The following is a 26,045-nucleotide window of genomic DNA, read 5'->3' on the forward strand; positions in this document are numbered from 1 at the left end:
AAATCTCAACAGATACAAAACAATTAGAATAACCTCCTGTGTTCTATTAGACCACCATGGTTTAAAGTTAGATTTCAATAACAACAAAAACTACAGAAAACCTACAATCTCATGGAAACTGAATAATGCTCAACTGAATCACCAATGGGTTAAGGAAGAAATAAAGAAAGAAATTAAAGACTTCCTAGAGATCAATGAAAATGAAGACACCACATACCCAAATTTATGGGACACTGTGAAAGCAGTGATAAGAGGGAAATTCATAGCACTAAATGCCCACATAAAGAAGTTGGAGAAATCGCACACTAGTGAATTAACAGCACATCTGAAAGCTCTAGAACAAGAAGAAGCAAAGTCTCCCAGGAAGAATAGACACCAGGAAGTTATCAAAGTGAGAGGTGAAATTAATAAATTAGAAACTAAGAGAATAATACAAAAAATTAATGAAACAAAGAGTTGGTCCTTTGAGAAAATCAACAAGATAGACAGGCCCTTATCCAAACTAACCAAAAGACAGAGAGAGAAAATCCAAATCAACAAAATCAGAAATGAAAAGGGGGACATAACAACAGACATTGAGGAAATCCAGAGAATTATAAGGTCATATTTCAAAAACCTCTACTCCACAAAACTGGAAAACCTAAAAGAAATGGACATTTTTCTGGATAGGTACCACATACCTAAGTTAAATCAAGACCAGATAAACTATTTAAATAGTCCAATAAGCCCTAAGGCAATAGAAACAGTCATTAAAGGTCTCCCAACCAAAAAAAGCCCAGGACCAGATGGTTTCAGCGCAGAATTCTACCAGATCTTCAAAGAAGAGTTAATACCAATACTCTCTAAATTGTTCCACATAATAGAAACAGAAGGAACATTACCAAACTCCTTCTATGAGGCTACAATTACCCTGATTCCTAAACCAAACAAGGATGCAACAAAGAAAGAGAACTACAGACCGATCTCCCTCATGAACATTGATGCAAAAATACTCAATAAAATACTGGCAAACAGACTCCAAGAACAAATCAGAACAATTATCCACCATGATCAAGTAGGCTTCATCCCATAGATGCAAGGGTGGTTCAACATACGAAAGTCCATCAATGCAATACACCATATAAACAAACTCAAAGAAAAAAACTACATGATCATCTCATTAGATGCAGAAAAGGCATTTGACAAAATCCAACACCCCTTCATGATAAAAGTCTTGGAGTGATCAGGAATACAGGGAACATACCTAAACATAATAAAGGCAATATATAGCAAACCAACAACCAACATCAAATTAAATGGAGAGAAACTCAAAGCAATTCCACTAAAATCAGGAACGAGGCAAGGCTGTCCACTCTCCCCATACTTATTCAATATAGTACTTGAAGTTCTAGCCAGAGCAATAAGACAACATAAGGAGATTAAGGGGATTCAAATTGGAAAGGAAGAAGTCAAGCTTTCCCTATTTGCAGACGACATGATAGTATACTTGAGTGACCCCAAAGATTCCACCCAGGAATTGATAAAGCTTATAAACACCTTCAGCAACATAGCAGGATACAAGATCAACTCAAAAAAATCAGGAGCCCTCCTATACACAATGGACAAAGAAGCTGAGAAGGCAATTAGAGATACATCACCCTTTACAATAGCCAAAAATGACATAAAATACCTTGGGGTAACACTAACCAAGCAAGTGAAGGACCTATATGACAAGAACTTTAAGTCCCTGAAAAAAGAAATTGAAGAAGATGTCAGAAAATGGAAAGATCTCCCATGCTCATGGATAGGCAGGGTTAACAAAGTAAAAATGGCAATTTACCAAAAGCAATTTACAGATTCAATGCAATCCCCATCAAAATACCAACACAATACTTCACAGAACTGGAAAGAATAATACTCAACTTCATATGGAAAAACAAAAAACCCAGGATAGCTAAAAGAAACCTGTACAATAAAACAACTTCTGGAGGCATCACAATCCCTGACTTCAAGCTCTACTATAGAGCTACAGTAATAAAAACAGCTTGGTATTGGCATAAAAACCGACATGTGGACCAATGGAATCAAATTAAAGACCCTGACATTAACCCACACACCTATGGATACATAATTTTTGACAAAGAAGCCAAAAGTGTACAATGGAAAAAAGAAAGCATCTTCAACAAAGGGTGCTGGCATAACTGGATATCAACGTGTAGAAGGCTGCAAATAGGTCCTCATCTATCACCGTGCACAAAACTTAAGTCCAAGTGGATCAAAGACCTCAACATAAATCCAGCTACTCTGAACCTGCTAGAAGAGGAAGTAGGAAGTAGTCTTGAACGCATTGGCATAGGAGATCACATCCTAAATATAACACCAGTAGCGCAGACACTGAGAGAAACAATCAATCAATGGGACCTCTTGAAACTGAGAAGCTTTTGTAGAGCAAAGGATACGGTCAACAAGGCAAAGCGACAGCCTACAGAATGGGAAAAGATCTTCACCAACCCCACATGTGATAGAGGACTGATATCCAGAATATATAAGGAACTCAAGAAATTAGACATCAAAATGACCAACAGTCCAATTGAGAAATGGGCTTTAGAATTAAACAGAGAATTCTCAACAGAGGAAACCCAAATGGCTGAAAGACATTTAAGGAATTGCTCAACATCCCTAAACATCAGGGAAAAGCAAATCAAAACAACTCTGAGATACCACCTTATGCCTGTCTGAGTGGCTAAGATCAAAACCACTGAAGACACTTTATGCTGGAGAGGATGTGGAACTAGGGGAACTCTCCTCCACTGCTGGTGGGAATGCAAGCTTGTACAACCACTTTGGAAATCAATATGGCACTTTCTTAGAATATTGGGAATCAATCTCCCCCAAGATCCAGCTGTACCACTCTTGGGCATATACCCAAGAAATGCTCAATCATACCACAAGAGCACTTGCTCAGCTATGTTCATATCAGCATTGTTTGTAATAGCCAAAACCTGGAAACAACCTAGATGCCCTTCAACTGAAGAATGGATAAATAAATTGTGGCACATATACACAATGGAATACTACTCAGCAGAGAAAAACAATGACATCATACGGTTTGCAGGCAAATGGATGGATCTAGAAAAAATCATCCTGAGTGAGGTAACTCAGACTCAGAAAGACAAATATGGTATGTACTCACTCATAGGAAGATGCTAGATGTGGAACAAGGATGACTGGACTGCTACTCACATCACCAGTGAGGCTACCTGGAAAACGGGACCCCCAAAAAAGACACGGAGAAATGGACGAGATCTACATGAACAGCCTGGTCATGAGTTGGAAAAATGAAGGGCAACAGTCAAGGGAAAGAGAGTGGGAGATCCCAGCTGGATCAAGAAAAGAGAGGGAGAACAAGGAATAGGAGACCATGGTAAATGAAGACCACATGAGAAGGGGAGGAAGCAGAGAGCTAAGGAGGCCCACGGAGGTCCACAAAGATACCCCTGCAAAAGACTGCTGGCAATGGTCGAGAGACAGCAGGAACTGACCTACTCTGGTGATGGGATGGCCAGACACCCTGATAGTTGTGCCATAAACCCTATCCAAGTACTGAGGAATCTGGATGCAGACATCCACGGCTGGGCCCCTGGTGGAGCACTGGGAGTCTAATTAGTGAGAAAGAAGAGGGTTTATATGAGCGAGAATTGTTGAAGCCAAGGTTGAATAAAGCACAGGGACAAATAACCGAATGAATGGAAGCACAGGATCTATGAACCAAAGGCTGAGGGGCCCCCAACTGGATCAGGCCCCCTGAATGGGTGAGACAGTCATTTGGCTTGATCTGTTTGGGAGGCAGCTGTGCGTTGGTGCTGGGTCCTGGGCTCGTTGCTTGAGTTGTCTGTTTGAATCCTGGGACCTATGCAGGGACGCTTGGCTCGGTCTGGGAGGGGGAGAATGGACCTGCCTGGACTGAGTCTACCAGGTCGACCCCGGTCCTAGGGGGAGACCTTGATCTGGAGGTGGTGGGAATGGGGGATGGGCTGGGGGGAGTGGGAGGGGGGCGAGAAGGGGAGAACAGGGGAATCTGTGGCTATTAGGTTGAACTGAATGGTGTTGTAAAATAAAAAGAAAAAATAAATAAATAAATAAATAAATAAATAAATAAATAAATAAATAAATAAATAAATAAATAAACGGATTCAAGAAAAAAAAAGAAAGGAATAATAGACAGTAAGGCTCCTTAACTCTTTCTGAAAAGATTATCTATTATCTACTGAACATTTTATACATATAATATTTGATTTCTATAAAGTTCTCCTGGGATTCAAAAGACTAAATTGTTTATCTTAAGAAACTTAAAGACTTCTTAAGCCAACCAGAGTAAACTGGAGTTTACCATTTAAGGATAAGTGCATGGGAATTCAGGGAAAACTTCATTTTGGTGTTATTTTTAATATCTCATAACAAAAATAATCATTTCACAATAAATATATAGAAAGAGAAAACATGAAAAAATCCCATGGGGTAGTATAGAAAATTACACAGCTATAGAATATTAGTAAAATTTCCAATTTTTTATCTTTATTCATATGTACTCATTACACTTTGTATTTTGTTACGAAGATAGTTACTTTTCAGGATGTCATATATTTAGAGCATATTCATCTCTCTCCTTTTACCTCTCTCTCATACTTCTTTCTCCTTTCTCATGTTGTAAATAATTTGTAAAATAATATTACATTATTAAACACCAAAGACATCTATTGACCACCTTAACAATTTGTTATTTGCAATATTACAGGGCACATGTATTTGTGTATTGCCAGTAATGCTAATGGGGTCTCATTGTATCAACCTTTTTAGGTGAAATAATAAATTTCAGTATTGTTTATAAAGTTAATGTAACTTTATATAGTAAGCAATTAAGTAGATGTATAACAAATTCTATATAAGAATTATTCTAATTATTTTTACCCTAAACTTAGAGGAACAGTTGAATATTGGTGTAAGTTTGAATATTTGCCTTGAAGATTTTATTTATATTAGGTGTATGATCATTTTTGTGAATATAATTGCATTTTCTGTGCATTCCCTATGTGTTTCCCATGTAACACAGAATAAAAGTTCATCAATACATATATACATATTTTTACCTGAGTTTATGTTGGTGTAATTGGCAAAAAGTTAAATATGAAAAAGAGATTACATGAAAACAAAACAATAGGCTATTGATGATCATAAGTGTTCACATTCTTGTAAAATTAACAAAGACCATATTTAGTGTTATATGAAAGTAATAGTACATCATGGTTAAATGATATTTATTCTGACTATACAGTTGTTTGAATGCTCATAAAATAATGATAAGTCTTTATCATATTAATAGACTGAATAAGAAAAAAAATATGCCCAGAGTTAGTGTCATTGGGTCAGATAGTAGTTATAGTTCTCATCTTTAGCGGAAACTGCAACGTGTCTGCTCTGCTTTTCACATCCACTGACACTCCAAGGGTTTCTATTTCTCCACAACCATATCAGAATCTGCTGTCAATTGTTTTCTTGATGGTCACCATACTGACTGAGATGTGTGGACTCTGAAAATGATTTCAATCTGCATTTCTCTGGTGACTAAGGAAATTGAATGCTTCTTAGAGTATTCTCTTGCTGTTTATGTTTCTTGTCACTCAGTTTTCTTTGCTACACAGATGGTTTTAGTTTCATGGTTTCCCATTATCTATTGTTAGTCTTATTTTACTGTTAAAAGAGCCCTATTCAGAAAAGGATTTTCTGTGTTTATATTGAAGGGTTGTCCATATTTTCTACTTCTAGCAGATTAGGGTATCAAGTATTATAGTGAGGTCTATTTTTTGAAGTATTTGTAGCCTATTTTATTTTAATAAAATATGTTTTTAGTTGAAAGAGAATTGCATCACTTTACTCTCTCCAATTCTTCCCTACAGGCCTCCCAGAAGCACCAAAGATCTTTCATGTCTTCCTCACTCTCAAGTGGATACCTTCTTATTCTTTGCTTATTATTGCTGATACGTACACACACATATGCATATACAAATAAGTAAGTAAAACCTGCTGTGTTTTTTTGTTGGTGTGTATATGATTTCAGGGCTGAAAATTGTGCATCTTTGATCTATTTGGTGTTGAGTTTCCTTTAGGATAAGAAATTAAGGTGATATTGTATTCATTCATATCTTGATGTATATCCAGGTTCCTCAGACTCTGGTGACAACTATTCTTGTCTAAATTTCTAAGAGATCAACTTTCTCTGTTTACATATATGACTGAGAACATGAGATATTTATATTTCTGTTCTCACTAAGAATAAAATGTCTATTCTTGAAGAAATAAGAATTCTTATTATTTTCATTTTTAAGCATTACATGCACATTAAAATCTTGTAGAGTATATATAATATATAAAACCTGTATATATATATATAAATTATTTAATTACTTTTAATGATTCTATATTTTTTGTCTTTGAATGATTATTATTTTATAATTTTGGAAATATTTGAATTTAATTCAATATTTTATCAAATCAATAATGTAATACCTTAAAGTCACTAAAGTGTTCAAAAGAACGTAAGATTAAATATATCAATTTTCATATTTCACGGGCAGAAGTTAATTTAAAAATCAATTTGTGATATGTAAAGGATCATAACCATGTTTTTGTTTAAAATATATTATAAAATGGTTACTGGTAATCTATAAACATTTTTACATTAGCAATAGTATATTTGTTTGACTTGCTCTATCTGCTTCAATGTGCAAACGTGTAAGCTAGAAATTAGAGTTAGTGGATTATATTTGCCAGCTCCATTTTAATGCAAATCTCAAGACCTTTATTCTGATGAAGGTAAATTTTGTACATCAAAACTGAAGAAACAATGAGTTTTCTAACATCTTCTCTGTATAGCTTAGTAAAGATGTAGACAGTCCTAGATTGTAAATGTATATTTAAAAATTCTTCAAATAAACTTTGTGAGGCTTTGTTTAAAATCGTAAGGAAATAGTAGCTCTTAAGATGAAGCTGTCTGTTAACTTTTATAGCTCCCTTTCCTTTATGATTGCTCTGTTCCCCACAGTGTGACTGTGAAGTGCAGAAAAAGTTCACAGCAGATGATTATACTAAGACACCAAAGCCACTGGAGTGTGAGATAATCTTTGGAGCTGAGAATTAGTGTCTCAGGCAACCAAGCGGGGGACCAAAGGGGAGCTATTCTTTCAGTAAAGTTTAACAGCTACAGCACACTGGAAGCTAGGAGGCTTATTACTACTCAAATCCATACTTCTGTGGTTCCCCGTTAGTTCAGGCTGTAGTTTTGTCTGTCATGCTGATGCCTTCTTACTTTGTCAAATGTAAGCCCCAGTACAATATGCATAATAGTTAATGAAACTACTGTAGCTTACAACATTTGAAGCTTAACACACAAATAGAATAGCTCTTTGTTAACCCTCTAAAGATCATTTTCCTTTCAAAGCAAACTGTTTTTGTTTTTTGTTTTTTAATGTTAGATGTCAGTCAGGATAATTGTGTTTCACATGTGGAGAAGAAGGACCACATTTAGAAGAAAATTCTAAGTGCACAAGTGGTTGGGCATTCAAAATGATCTGTGTTTTTATTTGAACTTTGTGTTAGAAGATATTAATATACTCAAGGGTAATCAAAAGCTGGGTTGCTAATGGAGTTAGAGACAGTTGATTTTTAACTTCTAGGTAATTTTTGTATATTTCAAATGACTACTTTATATTGAATTCTATAGTACTTACTTCTTTTATATTTTTATTTATTTTTTAATTCTTCTCTCCAATATTATATCCCAACCACAGTTTCTCCTCTCTCAAATAGTACAGTTTGTATACTTTCATATATCAAGTAATCTATCCTGAGCAAATTCATGGATTATGCATTGCTCTTTTGAAATCTTATTATTTTTTATGCTTATGGAGTCAATTAAAGTTAGTCAGTTTTGTTTATGTCAACTTTAGTAAATGTGATTATGAGTCATAATCAAAACCTGAGTCATAGTTAGATATTAGCATTTATAAAATTCTATTTTGCTTTTCAATGGTTCAGAGCACACTTAAAAGTAATCGAACTATATAGTTAGTGCTTTAGTTTACACCTAAATAAATACTTATCATTACTAAATAAATATCTATACTGAGCATGCATATACACTTACAGTAGTACTTAAATAATCTTCTCTTTTATTTATTTAAGATTTAATATAATAAAACAATCTTTACAACAATATAATCCCAAAGAGTAATTCACTCACTGAAATGGATATTATTTTGGCATTAGTAAAAATCAAATGAGATATACTAAAAAAGAAAAAAAAATCAAAGAATGGGAAAGATCTGGAAATTCGAAGCTGCCATTGTTGCAGCACGATTCCTGAGGACCGCGCTACCAAATCACCGTGGCTGAACTCGTAAAGTTCGTTATTGAGAAACTAAACAGCTTACCTTTCATTTATAATTTGAAAGCCTTTCATTAGAAATTTGACACTGAGGAAGCAATTTACTTTTGCCTTTTAGTCACAAGAAACTCCCTGTACCTGTGAGGTTGAACCTACAAAGATTCCTAGTAACAGGGGATATGGAACCTGACCTTGCCATCTTCTGTTACCAGATAAAGCTTCCAGTAGTGGGACTGGGGCATCAACCCAGCCCCAAAAATCTATGACCTACCATCTGTCTGCACGCAAGATGAGCTACAGTAAAGGTGGCACAGAAATTGTGGGAGCAGCCAACCAATGACTGGTCCAACAAGAGCAACAAATTAAACACTAGCAATGAGAGAGAGAGCCCATGTCTGATACTGCCTGGATGGCCAGCCACCAGAGGCTGGAGAGCCCAGAGACCTAGAATAGAACCAAATAGGACTGACTTTAAAAAAAAAAAAAGTCAATGAAGTGGTTCCTAATGATATTCTGCTACACTCATAGGTCAGAGCCTAGCACAGTTGTCATCACAGAGGCTTCATCAAGCAACTGATGGGAGCAGGTGCAGAGACCCACAGTTAAACAAAACCAACAGAAGAGGGTGAGAAAGGACTGTAGGAGCAAGAGGAATCAAGGACACTAGGAGAACATGGCTCACAGAATCAACACACAGGGACTCACAGAGACTTAAAAGAACATCATGGACCCTGTATGGGTCTGAACTAGATCCTCTGCATATATGTTATTGTTGTATACCTTGGTGGTCTTGTGAGACTCCAGCAGTGTGCCTGTTCATCGGACCCTTTTCCTCCTGCTATGTCCCCTTGTCCAGCCTTGATATGAGGGCATGTGCCCAGTCTTATTGCAACTTGTTATGGCATATATGGTGGATGTCCCTTGGAGGACTGTTCTTTTCTGAAGAAGAAAAAGAGGAAAAATGCATCTGGGTTAAATGGGAGGGGGCCGGCTGGGAAGAGACGAGGGAGGGGCAACTGTTTGGGATCTAATCTATGATGGAAGAATAAGTTTAAAAAAATAGGAATTGAAAAAAAAAAGAAAATAAGCTATTCAGATATTTCCTATTTGCTCATCTTTCTACAAAATCATAATGCACGGAAGTTACTGCAAAAGGTATATTATATAAGCATGCTCATAGTTTTCCCATAGTCTCCTATCACCTTTTCAAAAATATTTCTAACTTCTAATGTCTGAGTAGTATTTTCACAGCAGGGATTGTGATTATACATAACTTCAGGCATTAAAACACAAAGCAAAGAGATTAGAGATATTAGTAAATAGGAAATCACCTGCCATTCCAAACTGCCTTTAGATAAAAAGAGCTGTGTCTGCCTCTTGTTTATTATTGACCGACTAATTATGTTATGGAAATTACAAATGATATCCTGCTGTTATTAGAACTTAGAACTCAACACTGATTGGTCTTGTGAGAGCTGCCAAGATATAATAAGAAATGATTGAAGAGAATATAAAAACAAAATGTTCATGCCTTTTGAATCTTTATTTCAGAATTCACGACTAGCATATCATGACAAAAATACATTACCATGAGCTAATAAAGTATGTTATATACTGTCTTTTTTTCATTTCAGCCATTGACATAAGTTGCTTTTGTAAATGAAATTAATTCATTTAAAATAAGTAGAATGTAATGAATTTAATCTCTACTATTTTAGTTAATAACTTAAATTGGGAATGTCATTCCCAAGTACAAATTATGTTAATCTAGTTTAGAACTCAAAAAATATATACAAATTGCATTTTATTGTAATTGAGTGTGTATTTTCTGTATGTGAGTCAGGTTTTCTCCTGCAGCAGCATCTATTTGGTGGTCAGAGGATAATTTAAGTTGTTGGGCCTCACCAGCCACCTTGAATGAGGCAGTGTCTCTTTCTCATTCAGGTTGTGAATCAGGCTTGAAAGGTAGGAGCTTATATTTTATTCTGTTCTTCAATTCTACTTCCCTGGATGTTCTTTTCAGCAACAATCATTAAAAATACCTTATTTGTTGTGGTATCTTTTGGGACTGGGTTCCACATCTCTGCAGTTTGATTGGTTTTGCTTTCCTGTACTGGTCCTAATCAGTTGTATAGATGTTTCCTTGATGAGGGTTAAGGACTACAGTTATTTTGTGGGTATAAAGACAAAAGAGTATAGATTATTGTTATGGGTTATGCTGGTTTAGTAAATTAGTGGTTTTAGATTCTCCTCCAATAACCATGAATTTACTGAGTAGTTATCTAGATTTTTAGTATCATGAATGTTATCCCTCTTGTTGAACAGCCCAATTACAGAGCTGTTGGTTGTTGCCAAGTTATACATGCCACTACTGCATTCTTAGGATTACAGTGCCATGCTAGTCATTGATCTGGTTCATAGGCACCATAGCAGCTAGGACTGTTGGTTGACTCCCTCCTTTGAAAGCTTCTTCTTATGCACCAAACTGCAGTTCCCTTGAACTTATTATACATTGAAACACCAACCACAAGCATCTCAAAATCTTACTAATTTAGCACAAAAAACTTTTCAAATATTTTAAGATCTCATTGGGTTAACCAGTCTATTACATAATCCATGATCACCTTGCCTCACCTTTTCAAGTGCTTCTATTATAAGCATGAGTTACTACATTCGTCTATAAATGGTACATTTCCAGAAGACATGAAAATACTATTCCTACTCTGTACTCTGTCATAGATTTTTTTTTGTCCATGGTGGGTAAGTAAATAAAAATATAATTGACAGTAAATGTAGAAAACTTTACCCAAATCTCCATGGATTCAGAATGGACATTGTAACTATATAGAAGTTCAGTGAGGTGCAAATTTGAGGCCTGGTCAAGTGCTTGAGTATCTTCCTTAAATGGGCCGTGCCAAGGCTTTATCTGCAAGTTCATTACAATAAGGTGATCAATATTGGAAGTTTCACAAAGAAAACATTTTATTATACGTGTTTAAGGTTTTAATCTAGTTATATCTTCCAAATTTAAACTTTTCCATATTTTGTCACAAAACTACCATAAATTCTCAGTTAATTATAAAGCATTTTATTAAAATATTGCTCCTATTTTCACAGTGCAAGTTCCAAAAGCTAATTAAGTTTGTCTTCATTTTAAAATATTTATTTATGAATAAGTTTCAAATAATTTTTTAAAATCACTTTAATAAATTTCAAAATAATATTATGCCATTTTCTCCTTCCCCTTTCCTCCCTCAATTACCTATTACCTCCCAGGTAACCTTTTCAAACCCCACAAATGTCCTTCTGTTATGGTTAGCATTTATGTCAACTACACACAAAAAGAGAGTCATTTGGGAAGAGGGAAATTCAAATAAGAAAATTACACCAACATGCTGTGGATATCGCTCTGTATAAATAAAATGCTGATTGGCCAGTAGCCAGGCAGGAAGTATAGGCAGGTCAAGCAGAGAAGAGAATTCTGAGAAAAGGAAGGCTGAGTCAGGAGACGCTGCCAGCCATCAGCATGAGTACCAACATGTAAGATACTGGTAAGCCACGAGCCATGTGGCAAAGTATAGATTTATAGAAATGGGTTAATTTAAGATGTAAGAACTAGCTAGCAAGAAGCCTGAGCCATTAGGTCAAACAGTTTAAAAAATATAAGAGTCTGTGTGTTTATTTTATAAGTGGGCTGTGGGACTGCCAGGACTTGGTGGGAGCTGGAGAGAAACTCCCCAGCTACACCAACAGATTGGCTTATGGGCAATGTTGTGGAGCTTTCTTTCTTCTTTCCTTCCTTCCTCCATCCCTCCCTCCTTCTTTCCCTCCCTCCCTCCCCCGCCTCTCTCTGTCTCTGTCTCTTTCATTCTTTTCTTTTTTCAAGATTTTTGACACTATGTTTCTGTGTATATAGGCCTTGCTGTCCTGGAACTTACTTATGTAGACCAGGCTGACCTCAAACTCACAGAGATCGACTGACCTCTGCCTCCCAGGTGCTGGGGTATGTTTTTAACTGATAATTGATATGGGAGTGGGTGTCCCAAGAGGGTATTGCCACATCTAGGTTGTGTTCCTGGATGGATGTTATAAGAAATCAGACTGAGCATACCATGAGGAATGAGCCAGTAAGGAGCACTCTACATGCTCCTGCATCAGGTCCTGTCTCCAGACTCCTGCCTTGAGTTCCTGCTCCCTCTTCTGTTCATGCTGTACTACAAATGTCAGCTGAAATAAAAATTATTCCTACCCAAGTTATTTTTGGTCATAGCAGAAATAAAGCTTTCCCTACCCAAATTATTGTTGGTCATAGTGCTTTATCACAGGAATAGACATTCTAAATCACCCCCTGCTCTCAACATGGTAACCTCTTTTTAATTGATTATTACATACATGTGTGTATATGTGTATGAATGCACAAATATGTATTCAGCATGCTAAATTTTTTTTCTTGTTTGTGTGTTTCAGGGCTGACCACATTGTATAGGATAAACAGTAGGGAGGCTCATCTCTGGGGAAGGCTAATTCTCCCTCTCTCAGCAGTCATTAGTTCATGGTTTAGGTTTGGGACCCTGTGAAATCTTCCCCATCCATGTTAGTATGTCTATTGATACTGCCATTGTTCAAATCTTGTCTATGCAGTCATTTTTAGTAGAAACTGTTTAACAATTGGCTTCCTGTTACTCTGGCTTTTACAGTGTTCTGTACCCTGTTCCCTGAGTTTTAGATGCAGAATGGTGAACACCTCAACACACACACACACACACACACACACACACACACACACACACACAAGCACACACACACATTGAGACTGTACTTCCTATGATCTGTTGATTTCTGAATTGTATCCCTTTGTGGTTTTCTGTGATGGTCTTCATTTGCCTTAAAGAAAAGCTTTTTTGATGAAGAATGGTAGAGAAACTTGTCTGTGGGTATAAGGATAAGATTTAGAATGTACTAAGGAATAGAAAAGTGGTAGAATTGGGCTTTTTTCTAAGGTTCATTACCTCACTAGCCCCAGGAAGCTGCCTAGGTTTCCAGTACCAGGTATGATTTCTCTCCTGTTTAGTGGGCCATAAATCCAATTAGACAGCTGTTGGTTGCTATCAAAATGCGAGTTCCACTTATTGCACATTTCCAGATACCTTGCCATGTTGATAATTGTGCTCATTCATATGTGTCAACAGTTGACTATGACTATTAATTGCTTACCTTCTCTGTCAGTTTCCATAGTATTTTCTGGAACCATTGCAAGTAGACTGCAGGACAGAGATTTCCAGGTTAGCTTCAGCTCAAATCATCTGAGTGTATATTAAGTGAAGTATTTCAGCTAAAAGAGCCTCACTCACTACCTCTGAAAGTCAACCAAGTGTGACATCATTTTTCTATATTGTTTTGCGAGTCGTTTGGGTCACCATGACTCGTTTTTCAAAGGGAAGTTTCTCATGACTGGTACTTGTGATTTGATTAGGCTATGTTCCTCTATAGAACATTTTCAACAAAATGTTCTATACATACATACATGCATATGTATGCATAGATACATAGATACATAGATACCTAGATACCTAGATAGGTTGGTGGATGTCTCGATAGATACATGATAGACAGGCAGATATAAACTGTGTATAATTGTAGTTTTATATTTTCAGTAAAATAAAATAATACAGTTCTTTCAAGTTTTATGAAACAAGCTTGGCATTATCTGTCCTTTGGGCCTCCTTCTGGTGGGGGGTTTCTTTTCATTTTCAAGGAGAAGTTTGAGTTAGATTTTGGTTAAATCAGATGAGAACACACCCATCTCAACCTCTCTTTGTGAGGCATGCATCACTGTAGCTGGTGATGGTTAGGAAAGACAGTCATATTACTGACAGCTGAGGAAGAAGAACAAATAAAGCTAAATTGCCACTCAACAGAAAAACAGAAATCAAACCACAAATATAGGACCTGCAGTGCTTTGCTGATTTCTCTGATGGAAGACCTGGCTGGTGTAGGAAGCTGTGATCACAGACACACCTGAGCAAAGATTGCAAAGCAGGAAACAATTTTTAAAACAGCCTCAGGAACATTGCTTCCTTTTCCTTTTCAGGCATCTGAAACTACGGTGTTGTTTATTTTAGCACCATTCTACTCCACTCAGCCTACCCTAGTCATATATATATTACACACACACAAAACACACACACACACACACACACACACACACACACACACACACTGGAAACTAGATTTAGAAGAAAGGGTTAAACACGAGCAACAAATGTTAAAGAAAAAAAAACTAAATGAGAAATACATAAGTTACATTTCTGAAAAACTGTCGGTTGGTCTGCATATAGAAAATGAATGTCCATGACACAAGCAATTCATGTCAAGGAAAACAGAATTTTGTAAAAGCGTGTTCTCAGGGAACATTCTGAATTGCAAAACCGAATATGTGCAATAACATCAAGAAAATGTTGTAAGTCAGGTATAAGTTTTGGTGAATGTGTGTGTCTTTGTGTGTGTGTGTGTGTGTGTGTGTGTGTGTGTGTATGAGAGAGAGAGAGAGAGAGAGAGAGAGAGAGAGAGAGAGAGTTTCAGTGTGCATATGTGACTAAGTGTAAGTGTGGGTACAAAGTTGAATGTGAGTGTATATGTGATACAGTATGTATTTGAATGAGATTATTTGTGACTGTGTATGTATTTGTCTCTGTGTGTGAGTGTATGACTGAGTATGACTCTGTGTGTGTGTGTGTGTGTGTGTGTGTGTTGTGTAATGAGGCTATTCTTTCTTCTAACCCAGAGAGAAAGGAAGATTGTACTAGAAAGACAGCAGTGAAGATTGTATAAATCAGGGGATCAGGGAGTGTGCAGTGAGACTATGTCTCCTACTAATGCCAAAAGCTACACCCATAAAGTCTTACCAAGATGACTGCCCGAACAGGAACTGTACAAGGACAACAGCTATAGAAATGATAAAATGGGCAGGAAAAGCCCTCAAGGCCTTAGCGCTACACACACAAAAAAATCTATAGGGAAAAAAGGAATACTGAGAGTCAAAGAAATAGTCTTCCCCAGGAAATAGCAAAAGTTGGTTATCCAATACCCTGAAAACACATGCAAGCAGCATATGCAGACTGAGGAATATGTAGGTGTATACTCATATACATGTAAGGACAATGAATAAAAAAAAGAGGCCATGAACTTGAAAAAGAGCAAGGAAGGGTAAATGGGGGTGGGTACCATAGAAGTGGAAGAGGAAATGATGTAATTATAATCTCGTAAAAGAAATAATTTAACGGAAAGCATTTCTAAAGATAAAATATGTGAACAAATTTAATAATAAAACCAAATTCAAGATGCTTAAGAATCCAGTTCTACTGAGCATCAGTATTATCTGAAAATAAATTCACAATATATTTTAAAAACAATAAACTTCAGTAAATGTGAAATAAAATGGCAAGGATGAGTAAACCCTTGAGAAGGAAGTGCGACGATTTCCATTCACTCATTCTCACTAGTGTGGTAGCCAGCACTCAAGGTTTGATGACAGCAGAACAATCAGTCAATTACAACCACACTGTAGTTACAGACACACATCTTAAGAGACGGTTGTGTAGGAAGCACTGGAATCTGTTTCTGTGAGCCCACAAGAAGAATGATTGCATCAAAGTCCAAGCCCTTATGTGTTATAGTTATAAACTCTAAGACAGATGATGCTTTCAGATCACAGTTGACACCTAGTGTCTGAAACAATGGGAAATGAAACTGCAGATAAACAAGGGAACTTCAAAGGACACAGAAAACAGACAACTCAAAAGTTGTAATGGGTTTGACATCATCTTGTTATACTGGAATATAACATGGAGTACAGCACTTAGAGTATTAACTTGCAACTTACGGGGCCTGTGACTGTATAATAATTTGATTTTTACATGGTCAAACCTCAAATATGTATATTATCTTAGTCATCTTTAAATCATTGGCAATAAATGACACTGATATTTAAAGGAAATACATATGTATTAATTTTCTCATAATAAAATATTCTGAGATTAGAATTCACATTAATAAAAAATAACTAAGTGACATATTTGAGATTTAACATACCCTATTGTGTTTAATACAAGGAAAATTGAATTTTAAGCCTGGATTGAATCTACCAGGTTGAGCTGAATCCCCAGGGGAGTCCTTGCCCTGGAGGAGATGGGAATGGGGGATGGGCTGGGGGACAGCGGGGGGAGGGGGGCAGGAGGAGGGAGGACAGGGGAATCTGTGGCTGATATGTAAAATTAAATCAAATTATAAAATTAAAAAAATAACATATTTAAAATAAGTGAAAACTCCATCAGAAATTTGAGATAAGAAAAAAGTATGAGAACAATATTTAATTTTGTGTCAATTTGTTTAGACCACTGTCCTGAAGGTCTACCCTATACATTTGAACATGTCAGCATCCTTGATTGCATGAACTGGCCCTTATTTTTATCTCTTGTGTTTCAAATATATATGTTTAAATGTATATGAAGATATATCCCCATGAATAAATAGATATATCTCCATAGTAGTTATGCTTATATATTTCTATCTACATGTATAACCTACAGGTCCTAACAAATGAAAATTGTAAGAGGCACAGGATCAGAGAGTATGCATAGAGACTATGTCTCCTACTAATGCCAGAAGCTGCACTCATAAAGTCTCACCAACATGACTGGTCAAACATGAGCCATAGAATTCTAGGTATATTAATGAAGAATAAAAAAACTGCAAATTTGAACACACATTATAAAAGATATAAGTAATAAAATAATTAAGCATATATACCAAAAATGGTAAACATCAAATTGTAAAATAAGAAAAATAAATTAAAAAATGAGAAATAATATTATTTGTATTTTAAATGTCTCCCATAGACTCATGTGATAAGGCTTGACCATCAGCGAGTGATACTATCCAGAGCTAGTGCAATATTTAAAATGAAGGACATTGGGGATGGAAGATAAGTCATTTGAAATTTGTCTTGTTGCAGTGTTGGTGCCCCAAATACCCACTTCTGTCTTCTCTTTCCACTGCTTCTTTCTCCTCCTCCTCCATCAGTCTGTCTTCATGTGTCTGTATCTCTCTCTCTCTCTCTCTCTCTTTCTCTCTCTCTCCATATATATATATATATATATATATATATATATATATATATATATATATATAATGTCTGCCTTTAAAAATTGGGCATTTCTGGGGCAATGTGGAAACCTAGTTCAATGGAAATCTAAGAGAGTGACCCAAGCGAAGACGCCTAACAATGGGGGATATGGAGCCTGAACCGTCCATCTTCTGTAACCAGACAAGAATTCCAGCAAAGGGGCTGGAACAATAACCCAGCTACAAAACCTTCAACCTACAATCTGTTCTGCCTATAAGATATGATGGGGTAGTTTTGGTACAGAACTTGTAGGAGTGGCCAGCCATTGACTGGTCCAACTTGAGGCACAGGCCATGAGAGGGACGCCATACCTGCTACTACCTGGAGGGCCAGGAACCAGAAGCTGGCCCAGAGACCTAGGATAGAACCAAACAAGACTGACCAAAAATAAAATAAAATAAAATAAAATAAGTCAATGAAATTATTCAAAAGGACTTTCTGCTATACTCATAAACCAGAGCCTAGCACAATCACCAGACAGGCTTCATTCAGATGCTGATGGGAGCAGATGAAGAGACTCACAGGCAAACATTACTTTAGGCCAAGCCCAGGAAAGGGGAAGGAAGGATTGTAAGAGCCAGAGGGGTTGAGGACGCCAGGAGAACATGGTCCATACAATCAATTAAGCAGGGCTTGTAAGAGCTCATGGACACTAAGGCCAAAATCATGGGGCCTGCAGGGGTCTGACCTAGGTTCTCTAAATATATGGTGTGTTTGTGTAGCTTAGTGTTCTTGTGGGACTCTAAGAGCAGGGCTGAGGGTTGTCTCTGACTCTTTAGTCTGCTTTTGGGACCTTTACCTCCTACTGACTTGCCTCGTCCATCTTTGATATGGGGTATGTGCTTAGACTTATTGTTACTTTTTTAGGCCATGGTCATTTGATATGCCTGGGAGTCCTGCTCTTTTCTGAAAGGGAGCAGAGGAGGAGTGGATCTGGGGAGGAGAGGAAGTGGGGGCTGGGACTGGGAGAGGAAATGAAATTGCAGCTGGGATGTAATATATGAGAGAAGAATAAATAAGTTAAAATATATCTTTTATTTTTTGATATTATAATTATATCATTTTCTCCCTTCCTTCCCTACATTCCCTGTAATATGAATTGCTAAATGGTCTTATTAATAGAAAACCCAGAACTAGGTATTAGGATGAAAGCTGAAAGATCAGAGAAGTAGAAGAAGCCAGCCACTAGCTTACCTCTACAAAATACTCATCCTCAAGAGTAAGACTTTCTGTTTACTCAAGCCTTATATACTTTTCCGTGCCCTGCCATCTCCCTTCCTTCCTAGTGCTGGGATTAAAAGTATGTGAGCTTTCCAAATACTTGGTAGCAAAGGCACAAGATCTCAAGTGCTGGGATTAAAGGCATATGCCACCATGCCTGACTCTGGGTGGCCTTGAACTCATGGAGATCTGGGTGGACATCTGCCTCCCTAGTGATAGGATTAAAGGTGTGTGCCACCAGTGCCTGACCTCTATGTCTAATTTAGTGGCTGACTTTGTCCTCTGATACCCAGGCAAGCTTTGTTGGGGTACACAATATATCTCTACACTCCTCCCTCCCATATCCCTTCCACACTAATGTTTGCTTTTTTTTTTTATTTAGAATCTTGTTATTTAGCCATTCTGGCCTTGTGAGAATCATTGTGCTTTAGCCTCTCACATGCTAGAATCGGCCCAAAACAGCCTGCTTCATCTTCTCTTTTCATTATATCCTTGCTAACACTAAGTAAATTTCCTTTATTTAAACCCCATTTATGAATCATGAGCCACTTGATAGCACAGGGATGAGTGATAAAGGAATAAAATCCATGCATACATTGAGAGAAAATAATGTTTCTTACTTATAAATAGAAATGGCTCTAAAACAAAAATAAAAATGTTTTTGTGTGAATTTTTCTACCTAAGATATGTGAACAAAAATCTATTGTCTCTGAGTAAGGCACCAAGAAACAGTTCTACCCAGGTGTTCCTGAGTGAACCAGTATGTTTTCTTTGTACTACTTTCAGGAACATTAGTAACTTACTGACAACTATACCACCTAAAAAAAGTCCCCCTCAGCAGTTGCTATCTGTCTATATATCCTTGGACAGGAGCATGGCTTTATATACTGTTCCTCATAGTAAGTATAAACTACCTATACATTTGGAAAAGGACTGGGCTATATGTGACCTTGTGCTTAATAATGTTGGATTGCCTGTAAACCCTCAAGGAGTTCTGTTGCCTTATTGGCCCCTTTCCCATAGGAACTGTTGTCTATAAATGGTTACAGAGGAGCAGAGTCTCATGAGTTCTTCCTCTCCATTGATGGAAAGTCAACGGAATAATAGTGCAGGTCCCAAAGTAATCACAGCACTTACAGTTCAAGGAGGCCACACTATGCCCTGAAAGCCTTGCTCTATAAAAGTTGTAGAACTTTTGATATTTAAAACACAGTTTGATATTTAAAACAATAGTTGTCTCTAAGCAAATTTTATGACTAATGATAACAATTAGTAACAGTTAATATTAAAATTTACTTCAATATAGACTAAACTGATAATTTTGTGAGAAATATTATTTCATGTATTCACATGAATGGGGTAGAGAAGATTTCTTTTGAATTTGAAGGAGATCTAGAAAGTAACATCAAACTTTCATGAATTCCCTCAAACATGCTTTAGGCACACAAACCCTCACAATGTCCAAAGCAATTAACAAGCAGTGTATAACAATATTTTTGTGATTTAATACCATTTATATATGAATATAGAGAACAAATGTAATGCTGGTAAACAATTAAAATGCAAATCTTTTTCATAAGGTCTGTGGGCATAAATATATTCAAATATTATCAAATAAATTTTAACTAAATGTTATAAAAAGAACAATTAATTAGATAAATTATATTTATTCCAGTACATGAAGAGTAGGGCATTGTTAATATTTATGGTTTTCCACAGTATTCGACAACTGGAAGATTACAAACATCACTTTAAGAAGCACCAAGAATGCCTCAGTGGAAAAAAAAATCACGTGTTTCAGATACAAAAACAAATAATAAAATAAAGAATAAATTTCATGTCTTACTTTGAAAAAGATGTTATTTCATGATACTAGTAGGAAAAATACGCCCCTGGAGAAAAGCAGCATTCTGCATAATGTGGCACACTCAATCATTCACACAGTGCTCAAGGATGATGGAACATTTTTTGTTACATCATAACAAGATTTTAGAAGCACCATGCCAAATCATTATTGTTTTACAAGGTGTCATTGTATGCCTAAAATACTTCATACAATGAACTTAAAATTTTAAAATACTAAGGCAGTTTGTATAGTGGTTGATAAAAAAGTAAATAGACAAAATAATGATATTCTACACACAAACATTACAACTAGTTTCAACATTGAAGAAAGACAATAACCTCTAAGCTATTTCACCATAACAGAGAAACAGAATAATAGAAATAAATATACTCATAACAGATTATAAACAGTTTGTTATAATTTCAAATTCCGGATCCCATTCCTTGAATGTGTTAATGCTTGAGAATCTTGGTTAGAAGATTATTATATAGTTTGTAGCAAACAAAATGAAAGTCACTGCTTGAACACCAATGTCTCATTGATTTGTTTTGGAGGATTTTATCTATGTAGAAGACAATGAAGAATTTCTGTTGGGCTGTTGAATAAAAGTGCACACATATATTTTGTACATGAAAAATTCATCTGACCCAACACTACAGTCTGCAGCTGATCTGTCTCTAGTGAAGAATGTGATCCTTGCCATTGCATGGCTTTGCTAGAACAAAGGCAACAACTCACTGTCTGCTTTCAGATCTCTAGCTGACTACATATTTAAAATATAAATCAGCTTTTCATGACTGAGCCAGATGTAAATGTCACATTTTCCATGCACCTGAGACAGAGATTTTTGGGGAATGCTTGTTCTAGAACAAAAGGTAAACTACTTCACAATGGAATCACACAAAAATTCACTTATGAAGAGTAGAAAGAAGACATTGGGTAGCTAAAAAGAAATCAAGATTCTTATTAGTTCTTCGATATGAACACATATCTTTCAGCTATTTTTTAGAACTACAAAGTGCAACTCCCCCATTGCATACATGTACATATATATAATGTATATACATGTGTGTGTGTGTACACATACATATAAATATGAATGCATATAAATTGTTTTGCTTTTTGAGACAGGGATTCTCATTATAACAGCTTTCACTCTTCTGGAACTTACTTTGTAGACCAGGTTGGCCTAGAATTCAAAAGACCTGACTGCCTCTTCCTCACAAGTGTTGTGAATAAAGGCATGCAACACCACCACCCAGCATTCCTCTTAAATTTTCAGGTAGAGTTATCTCTAATTTCTGAATGAATATTGTCTTAAATAACTGCAACACTCTTTGAGCATTATTAGTTCCAGGAGATAAAGATTCTACTCCCAATTTATTATGATTATGTGATATTGTTCAAAATGTAAACAGTGTAACGAGTGATCCAATCACATCTCCGTTTTAAATGCACAGTATTGAGGGAAAAAGAACTGAGAGAAATGAAAGTAAAAATCAAACTTAATATGATCTCTTTGGTTGTAATTAAGTTAATAAGATAATTAATTAATATATCTAGTACCCACTTGTTTTATTTGCAACATTTTACCTTTCTTCTACACACTTGGTTCATTTAACTTTGTAAGATCTCTTTTCATTCTTAATTTAGTAAGTGCATTCATGGGGCACTCTTAGTCTGCATTAGTGTGCATTGCTGAATTTTAAGTAATAGCATGGTATGGCATAATATCTATACTTGACTGTTCAATTATAAAGAGTATTAATTCTCATAATTTTTTGCCTGTGTACAAATATGCTAATTGTTATAATTTGAAAAACACTTCCAACTCAGTAGCAGAACTACCTGAAAATTTTATGGATTTTTTAGTGGAAGAATTCTAAACTTGAATTGCTTTACATTTAGTTAATTAAATAAAGCAAAATTCCTGAGATATTCAAAACACACACTGTGAACTATTCGTCCCCTACAGAAAATAGGTTTGCCCAACAACCCAGGATGACACAGTGGGAGAATAGGTTATAATACTTATTTGTGCTCAGTTTATATGCTGCCTTCTTAAAGCCTGACTCTTCATTACTGGAGGATATTTATTTATTTATTTATTTATTTATTTATTTATCTACTTTTGTTTTGGAAAGTAACTATATTTTAATTTATTTAATGATCTGCAAGAATAGTGGGCAGGGTAGTTAAAGCAAGTTCCTCATTGCAGATGCCACTTCAAGAAAACACATGAAGTTGCTGATGCCCATGACAGAAGTGGAATAACCCACTTGGACAGCTTTTCTACTTGGTTGGCAGTAGCAAGGAATGCAACTTGGTCTAAGTGCCAACAGAGATATCGGAGCCTGATCCAAAGAAACTGAAGAAAATTCAAAGGAGCATTTACGTTTACATGTGGATATACCTGCCACAAAAGGATTATACTGAATAACACAATAAAAACTGTACACAACTGACAAGGGAGCACATATCCTCCCACTTAATTGTGGGCAGTTAATCAGACAATTTCCAGTGCTGGGATACAAAGCATTCTCATGATGACACATGCTGGGACAGACATTTGAGTGAGATCAAAGTTATCACAGCTTCAATTTTAATTGAATATCCTTAGACTAAAATATTTTAATTGCTAATTACAAATCTTCAAGCTATAATTTTTTTGGGTTCCATAGTCCAAGTTTGACATTGTAAACCATATTCCAATATCATAGTGAAATAAAAAAAATTCATATCAATCTTACTTCAGTGGATGCTATTTATTGTTATTTTTCTAAGGCAGTGTAAGGATTACCAGTGTCTTTGAGATACAGATAGCTATTTGTTGCAAAACTATCACTGGTATTTGCAAGTGAAATGTGAGGATATAAAACATATACTAGGAATATTGACAGCAAACAGAATAATCAGAGTTGGATAAGACAAGGAGCCTCATTCTTGTTCAGAAATTGTAACAGGGTTTCTATTTGTAATAAAATTCCAAAAACTCAAGCAGGATATTTAGATGAGGGAGGCTGGTAAATGTGTCCCAATTATTGACACCCATGATGGAAGGATAGATCATTTGATAAATTACAAAACACAATACAGTAGTAGAGCAAAGTTACTAAAGATTTGCCATAACAGTAACAATCACAAGATTTGGGAAGAAAATTGAGTGTTATGTTTAATTTTGATGATTGAATATTACCAAAATGAAAGAAATATCACCAAATAAATACACAAGTAATAAAAAATCTCACACCAGCATAACCTAAGGAAGGAATACATACCCACACATACACACAACACACACACTCACACACACACACACACACACACACACACACACACACACACACAAACTGTATAGCCGTGACAGGTTTCTTGCTAACTGTTCTTATATCTTAAATTAATCCATTTCCATAAATCCATACCTTGCCACGTGGCTCGTGGCTTACTGGCATTTTCACATGCTGCTTGTCCTGGCGGTGGCTGGCAGTGACTCCTTCTGCCTTCCTGTTCTTTTATTTCTCCTCTCTGTTAGTCTCGCCTATACTTCCTGCCTAGTCAAGGGCCAATCAGTGTTTTATTTATTGACCAATCAGAGCAACTTGACATACAGATATCTCAGACACCTACACTCAGGCCCATGGTCCTAATCATCCTCTATGTGGACCTGCTGGGTAAAGCCACGAGGAACCCGAGAACGGGCTCCCACAGGACATACAGAACATCCCACAGCACAATACTCCTCAAACTATTCCACAAAAAAGAAACAGAAGGAACATTGTAAAATTCATTTCATGAGGCCACTGTCACCCTGACACCTAAACCATACAAAGATTCAACAAAGAAAGAGAATTACAGACCAATCCCCCTCATGGACATCGATGCAAAAATACTCAATAAAATACTGGCAAACAAAATCCAAGAACACATTAAAAAGATCATCTACCATGATGAAGTAGGCTTCAGCCTAAAGGTGCAGAGATGGTTCAACATATGAAAATTTGTCAATGTTTCTTTGCACCAGGTTTCTTTGAGAAGTAGCTGGATACAAGATAGAAATGGCCATCTTATCAAAACAATCTACAGAATTCAATGCAATCACTATCAAAATCACAACACCATTCTTCATAGAACTTTAAAGAATTATGCTCAACTTCATACTAATATATATATTATATATATATATATAATATATATATATATATATATATATCCAAGATAGCTAAAACAATCCTGTACAATAGAACAACTTCTAGAGGTACCACCATCCCTGATTTCAAAGTCTATTGCATAGCTTCAGTAATAAAAATTGCATAGTATAGCATAAAAACAGACAGGTAGATCAATGAATTGGAATCAAACATCCATAAGTAAATCCACATAGCTATGGACACCTGGATTTTGACAAAGGAAGCAAAATTCTGAAATGAAAAAAGCATAATCAACAAATGGTTCTAGTATAACTAGATGTCGGCATGTAGGACAAGGCAAATAGATTCATATCTATCACCTGTCCAAAACTCAAGTCCAAGTTGATGAAATACCACAACATAATACAGGTACACTGAACCCGTTAGAAGAGAAAGTGGAAAATAGCCTTGTATGCATTGGCATCGAGACAACTTCCTGAACAGAATACCAGCACTAAGATAGACAATGAATAAATGGGACCTCAGGAAAATAAAAAAGCTTTTTAAGGCAAAGGACACCATCAATAGAACAAAATGTCAGCCTACAACATGGGAAAAATCTTTACCAATCCTTCATGTGACAGAATGCTGATGTCCAAAATATAGAAAGAACTCAAGAAACTAAACATCAAAAAAAAAAAAAGAAACAAATAATGCAATTTAAAAATGGGATACACTATCTAAACAGATATTTCTCAACACAAGAATATCAAATGCCCAAGAAATACTTTAAAAATATTCAACATCCTTAGCTATGAGGAAAATGCAAATCAAAAGGACATTCCCTCTTACACCTGTCAGGATGGCTAAGATCAAAAACAGAAATGGCAGCAAATGTCTGAGAGCAAAGGAAACACTCCTCCATTGTTGGTGGGAGTTCAAACTTGTTTAGTCACTTTGTAAATCAATATGACAGTTTCTCAAAAAATTGGGTATTGGTCTACCCTGTGACCCAGTTGTTATGCCACTCTTAGATATACACCCAAAGGATTCTCAATCATATCACAAACACACTTGATCAACTGTGTTCATAGCAACTCTATTTGTAATAGTCAGAACCTGGAAACAACCGAGATGTTCCTCAACAGAAGAATGGATATAAAAAAAAATGTGGCACCTTAACATGGTGGTACTCAGCTGTTTAAAACAATGACATCATGAAATTTGCAGGCAAATGGATGGAACTAG

Source organism: Peromyscus maniculatus, chromosome 6 (genome assembly GCF_049852395.1).
Source record: "Peromyscus maniculatus bairdii isolate BWxNUB_F1_BW_parent chromosome 6, HU_Pman_BW_mat_3.1, whole genome shotgun sequence".
In the NCBI taxonomy this organism is placed as follows: domain Eukaryota; kingdom Metazoa; phylum Chordata; class Mammalia; order Rodentia; family Cricetidae; genus Peromyscus; species Peromyscus maniculatus.